This window comes from Panthera tigris, chromosome C1 (assembly GCF_018350195.1).
Source record: "Panthera tigris isolate Pti1 chromosome C1, P.tigris_Pti1_mat1.1, whole genome shotgun sequence".
Taxonomy (NCBI): Eukaryota; Metazoa; Chordata; class Mammalia; order Carnivora; family Felidae; genus Panthera; species Panthera tigris.
The window spans coordinates 69,736,786-69,743,483 of record NC_056667.1 but is presented as its reverse complement, the minus strand read 5'-3'; the positions used below and the strand labels follow the sequence as shown (position 1 = coordinate 69,743,483).

At 43.7% G+C, this 6,698-nt stretch overlaps 1 non-coding gene across 1 annotated transcript; it reads right to left on the bottom strand.

The window, feature by feature from the left end:
- Nucleotides 1-6,205: 6,205 nt before the first annotated feature.
- Nucleotides 6,206-6,312, bottom strand: LOC122241617. Its single transcript, XR_006221859.1, has one exon. It is a non-coding gene; the product is annotated as a U6 spliceosomal RNA (small nuclear RNA).
- Between the last annotated feature and the right edge of the window lie 386 nt (nt 6,313-6,698).

Genomic DNA, 6,698 nt, shown 5'->3' with positions numbered 1-6,698 from the left:
ATCTTTGGGCAGAAGAGAAGAACATGTAGGGAAAAAGAGGCAGAAGGCCAGAGGACCAGAGATGCTGTGTTCCGCAATGGAAAGCTTGCAGAGTCATGTCTGCAGAGGCATGGCAGCTCTTCTGAAGCATGGTTCAGGGTGAGGTTGATAGGATCCAGGCAAGGTGTCAGGGCATAGGCTACATGCCACAGGTATGGGGCAAGGCTTCAGAATCAGCAGTCCACAATGTAGCTAAATAATTAGGGAAGGTTGGGTAGAGAAAGACCACCAACTTGCAGGGCCAGAACATTCCCAGACCTGCTCCTGGTTTCTGAGCATCCAGGTGGTCTGCAGGACGAAGATGCACTGGTCTGAAATGGCCTATGTACTAGGTGGTAAGGACAGTGAAAGCCAGGGATTCTCAGTCTTATGAAAGAAGCCAACAGTTTGGAGACAGGACGTTGACACCAAAAAAGAAGGAGAACCAAGAAATGAAAGAACGGGGACAGCCTTGGTGATATTAGGAGGAGCCTTTGCCCAAAGTCAACTGTGCCTCTAGACTCAGTTGTAAAAGAATCAATGCATTCTCTCCTTCTGCTTAAGTGATTTCAGTTGTCCTTTGTAGCATTTGCAACAGAAAGTGTCCTGAACTAGCGAGTTCTGGTTTCTTCAGGTTAGGATTCGCCTTAAACTAAATTTTAAGAAATCATTGTTGTCATTCTCTGAGCAGTTTCTGGACCAGAAGTCCAGGACATACTCACAACTCCTCTTGGTAGAGACCCTTCTTCTCATTTTATAAATAGGAACACCCAGTCTCAGAAAGGTGGTCTCTTGCCCAAGGCTACAAATCTGGCAAAATTGTAAAGCTGATTCCAACCGACTCTGAAGTTCTGGTGTTTTCCCCTCTGCCATATTGACCCCAGCCCCATCCCCCAGGTGAGGTTAATCCCCAAGATTTCTGATGACTCTTTAAAGCTTCCATTCCACTTTCCTGCCTGCAGCACTGTTAGCTTTATTTCTCCCATTTTCTCTACTCATCAACACATATGCTTCTCAGAATAGGCCCCCAGGATCCTTGCTCATGGCTGGGATGGCTAACTAATTATCTGTGCATAACATGCCAATGAGCAAGGACACCCATTATATATATATATATATATATATATATATATACATATATATATGTATATATATGTATATATATATATGCGTGTGTGTATATCTATCTATATCTATATATCTATATATCTATATATGCTATTATATATACATAGAAGCTCTCTCTAGGGGCACTTGGGTGGTGGCTCAGTGGGTCAAATGTTTGACTTTGGCTCAGGCCATCATCTCCTTGTTTGTGAGTTAGAGCCCGCACCAGGCTCTGTGCTGATGGCTCAGAGCCTGGAGCCTGTCAGATTCTGTGTCTCCCTCTCTCTCTGCCCCTCCCTCACTCATGCTCTGTCTGTCTCTCTCTAAGATAAACGAGCATTAAATTTTTTTTTTTTTTTAAAGCAGCTCTCTCTATATATAGAAGTTGCTGCTCGGTTGATGTTGGTGATATAACTCAGGACGGGCACATATTTTCTCTTGGAAGACATTTACTTAACCCCAAGGCATGATGCTGATGCAGGCTAGGGGCAATAGGGTCTGGAGAGGAGCCCCCTGTCCTCGCCTCTCTCTCTCCCAGCATCATCTCAGGTAGCTGAGCCGTGCCCTGCATGCCTGTCTGCCAGCCTGCCAGGTGGGTCTTCCCTGTTAGTGCCAGCCTGCTGCTTTATGTGGCACCGTGTGACTGATTTGATGACCTGTGACCTGACTGTCCATCTGGCCACTCAAGAGTTCGCCCGGCTGTTTACCTTTTTTTGCTGTGACTGAATTTCCATTGCCTCTCTCAGCATCTGACTTGCAAACCACTCTGCTCTGTCTGTTAAATAGATGAAAAGAGAGAGTGACCTCCTGCTGCCAGTACCGCCCTGTGCCCTCCCCGTCTTCGATCAGAATGCACCTGTGCTTCGGAGGCTTCCGCTTTCTCCTGAACTTGCCATTGCCTCCACAGCCGCCATCCCAGCTTGCCATGTGTGCGGTGCTCTGTGAAAGGAGAGACATTTCATTTTGTACTTGGCAGGCGCTGAACTCAACTGGACAGTGAGACCCAGGAAATATGACACCATCTGCTTCCTGCCATGTTCTGGCTCCCGCACTTGATGTCAGGGCATCAGCTGTTACCTGAGTGCACTGGGTCCTGTGAAGTGAGCCATTCAGGAAACACCTTTGCTAACACTTTCCTCAACAGCACAATTTATACTGGCCAGCCTGCATTGCTGAGCATTTTTTCCATCTTGACTCCCAAAGTAAAAATGTCTTCCTGCTTTCTAAGTTTTCCAAACAGAGTATATATGCATAATTATATAGGCACACAATAGAAATGTTTGCTTATTTGGCCATCCTTTTGTGTATGTGGACTTTTTTTCTGCTGGAGAGGTAGCTTTCTCAGATCAGTCCCTGGCTGCCTTGAAATGTATCAAGTGCTCTGTGCTTTGGTCTCCTCCCCATTCCAGGAGGTAGTGATGTCCTTAACTAGTGGTTAACTGAGGATTAGTTACTCCAAAAGGAGGATTAAGCGAACAACTGTGTCATGGAAAATAGGAGAGTGGTTGGGCCTCCTCCATGCTGGGAGTACCTAATCCAGCTGGCAGCACTCAGGGCTATAGGAAGGAATAGGAACTGTTTCCCTCTTGCCATGGTCCCTGCAAATCTCAAATTTCCCTGAACCCCTGACCTGCTGCTCTTTAGTTCTGGAAGCTGCCAGGCAGGTGGCATGGGTGATGCATTCAAGGCTGAGTTCTTTCCTGACTCAGTGGTTGTAATCCCATTGTGGACAGACAAATCAAGCCACCTGTGCGGAATATTAAAAATGAAACAAAACGCAAAAAACAACACTGCCGATCTGTTAATGAATTTTCAGACTCAAAGTATGCCATCTGGAACAGACACGCTGGCTTCTGGAATCTGTGTTGCTTCTTTCCTCTTTCTTATGATTTTGACATGGCTTTGGTCAGCCATTTCTATTTTGATGTTTAAAGAGTGATATTACACAAAATCTGAATCTTAATTGAAAATGTATGCTTTTCTCATTTAAGTTGCTGACTCTTTGAAGAATTATAGCATTGCAAAGTTTTCCTGGTGGGGTTCCTGAGAAAATTCTTTTTGGTCACCAGATTGTTTCCTGAATTAGCCGAAGCCTCTAGGTCCTAGGTCATAAGAAAAAATGAAACAATTTGTCACAGTGTCGAGTATGACGTTAGAGAAAATGCTGTGTATGAATTGTAAGCAATGCATTGTTTTTTGTGAAAGACTGAGAGAATGGGTGGGCTGCTCATGAACATACGCTGCAGCCCCTGACAGCCAGACCATTACCATGACTTTAAAAAAAAAAGTTTATTTATTTTGAGTAAGAGCACACGAGATTGGGGGAGGGGCAGAGAGAGGGAGAGAATCTCAAGCAGGTTCTGCACTGTCAGTGAAGAGCCCAACGTGGAGCTCGAACTCATGAACCGTGCAATCATGACCTGAGCCAAAATCAAGAGTTGGATATCCAGCCAAGTGAGCCACCCAGGTGCCCCCATTGCCATGATTTTATAATTTTTTTTAATGTTTATTTATTTTTGAGACAGAGAGAGACAGAGCATGAATGGGGGAGGGCAGAGAGAGAGGGAGACACAGAATCGGAAGCAGGCTCCAGGCTCAGAGCCATCAGCCCAGAGCCCGACGTGGAGCTCGAACTCATGGACCGCGAGATCGTGACCTGAGCTGAAGTCAGCCGCGAGATCGTGACCTGAGCTGAAGTCGGACGCTTAACCGACTGAGCCACCCAGGCACCCCCCCATTACCGTGATTTTAATAAGAGTCATGGCTATACTCAGCCAGCTCCACCACCCACTGGACTTTCCTCTGGGAAGCCTGATGAAATGCACGTGAGCACCATACATTTATGTGTGAACACACACACACACACACAATGTATCCATGCCATTGTTTTTACACCTGCTAGAACCTATGGACAGAACTGCTGTCTCCTCCCTGTGACCGATGAAGACAACTCAGAGCCCCTTCTGATCCATCTGCCTCTGCAGGCTAAATTCTCCCTTTTGTGGAATGTTGAAAACTATAACCTATACTCTGGTCCTAGAGATGGCAGAGGTGGCATTAAAAATTTGCTCATGTTTTCAACTCAGAGGGTTAGATAATTATGTGGCTTGAATCATCGCATAGACTATGGTTTGCTTAATTACTAATTTCTGGTGAACCATGTTCTATTGTTTAAGATCCTATTGTTTAATATGTCCTGGCCTTTGGACATTTGTAGAAATATCTGTGTGAACAGCATGGTAGTTCTTCACTGAAAAGAAGGCAATACAGGCGTGGTCCTATGCAGCAGTGGCCACTTTGTTGGCACTAAATGATAACTACTTTGGGCATCTTAGAGGATGCCATGTTCTCTTCAAAGAGCCCACCACACACAGAGAGTAAAGGATTAGGAGTCCCATAATGGAGATCCATTAAATGTTGTAGTGTTAGAAATAATTAAGCAGCATTTTATGATAGCACCAGCAGGCTAGTCCGTGAATAATTCTTTTCAGGGTTTGCTCTTTCTCTCCATAGGTAAAGGATTTAGATGGATTTATGACATTGGCTGAAACGAATCAGTGGATAAACGATTATAGGATTTGAATGTGGTTAAGCCAAGATTAATGCTGCCGATTCCTGAGAACATAGGAGATGACTGTCACCCAAGTAAGTGAACTTGCAGTTCAAGATGTACTGTTTCTGACCAACAGTTCAAATTCTCTGGGCACATCGACTGGCACACACTCTCTCAACCCAAACCCAGCATTCCGTGTCACACTGTGAAGGATGGTAAGCAAACAATAATGATAGAGGGCTTGAGATGTGGTGAATAAAGTACTCAATGTGACTAAACTGCTGCTTACTAGCATTCTCAGGTCACCAGGGTACCATTTGGGCCGGGGCCTTAACGAGGTCATTTACCTTTACCTACACCAGAACCATTACCTTAATTGCTACTCAGCCTTCATGAAAGTGTTTATGGGTAAACAGTTTTCACCAAGGGAGTTATTAACTACCCCCTGGATTACCATAGGATCAGGAATCATAAAAATAGTAGCAATTGTAGTCATAATAACCTATGTTGTGTAAGTATCTGTTATAAATGTCTTAAATTTTCACCACCACCATCACCACCCAGAGCAGCTTTAGGGTGAAGCACAACATAAGAAACAGAGCACTGGTTATTAAAAAAACATGGATGGATGAGAGGGTCCTCCTTATTCATCAAGTCTGGAAAGCATAAAAGAACAAAAGGGCTGCCATACCTTAACCTACCTATTATCTCTATCTTTTTATACTTGTGCTGAGGAACTAGTGGTAGACATGTGGATTGTTCTCACCTTAAAGAGGGGGGAAATGTGCTAAGTAAATATATTTTACATGTGTGCCCAAGGTCAAGGGAGAGCCAGAGTTTTGCAAATACTGTCAGTTCCATCGTCATTGGCTCATTCTATGGCTACATGGCACCCAAATAAGTTGAAAGCAGGTATTTCAATCCATGCCCCAGAAGTTTTAGTAAATTAAATAGGTGGGGGCTGTGGAGACCTAGCTATCTCTTTTTGTGGACTGCTTTTCCAGTCCCTTGCCATGAATCTAGTTAACAGTAGATTTGCTGTAGACTGAAAAATACCTAGACTGAATTCTTGGTTGAGTCGACCTGGAAATATTTCCCACATAAGTCCTAAGGTGTCTAAGCTGATGTTCCACCCATATGGACTCATAAAGTCCTTTCTGCTTCTGGACCATTGTGATACACTTCCTCTCTCTCCTTAGTTGTCTGCATTACCTACAAAATAAAACTCAGCCTGAAAGAGTTTCATTCCATACACTCTGCTTTGGACCCTTACCCTTTTCTCTAGCTGTCTCTTACAACTTCCCTACACATGTAGCACTCTGGATCATTTATGCCTCACTCTGTATGCCTGCCCCACCAGAAGAAAGCAAGATAATGTAGTTAAAGTATTTCTCAAATTGATCAATGAAGAGATCATCTTTAAATGAAACAAATGATCGTACATTTCCATACTGACTTCTTAAGTACAAATAAAAACCTTGGTATGAGCTGCTTCTTCTTCTTCTTCTTCTTCTTCTTCTTCTTCTTTTAAATATGGAATGCTTCACGAATTTGTGTGTCATCCTTGTGCAGGGGCCATGCTAATCTTCTCTGTATAGTTCCAATTTTAGTGTATGTGCTACCAAAGCTAGCACTGGAATGAGCTTCTGCAAGGACCCTATAGACTGAGTACAATTCTCTTTCTTGGTCAGTAGCGAACTAGATGGTTCTTCTTCCAAAGGGAGCCTTTGAAATATTTGAGGAAAACAATCATAGATCCTTCAAGTCTTTTCCTCATCAGGGTAATATTTCATGTTTCTTCAGCTGCTACTTACAGGAAATAGTTTCAAATTCCCTTCCATTCAGCTTACTTCTCAGATGAAATCCAGTTGTGTAATGTCTTTCTTAAAGAATAAACAGTATGGCACACAGACACATCATTCCCTTGATCCGGATTCCACACTTCCAGAGTTGTCTTCTCAAATTGTTAAAAGATGTCTTTGCAGCCACATCCTATACGATTAACCCACGTTGATCTTGC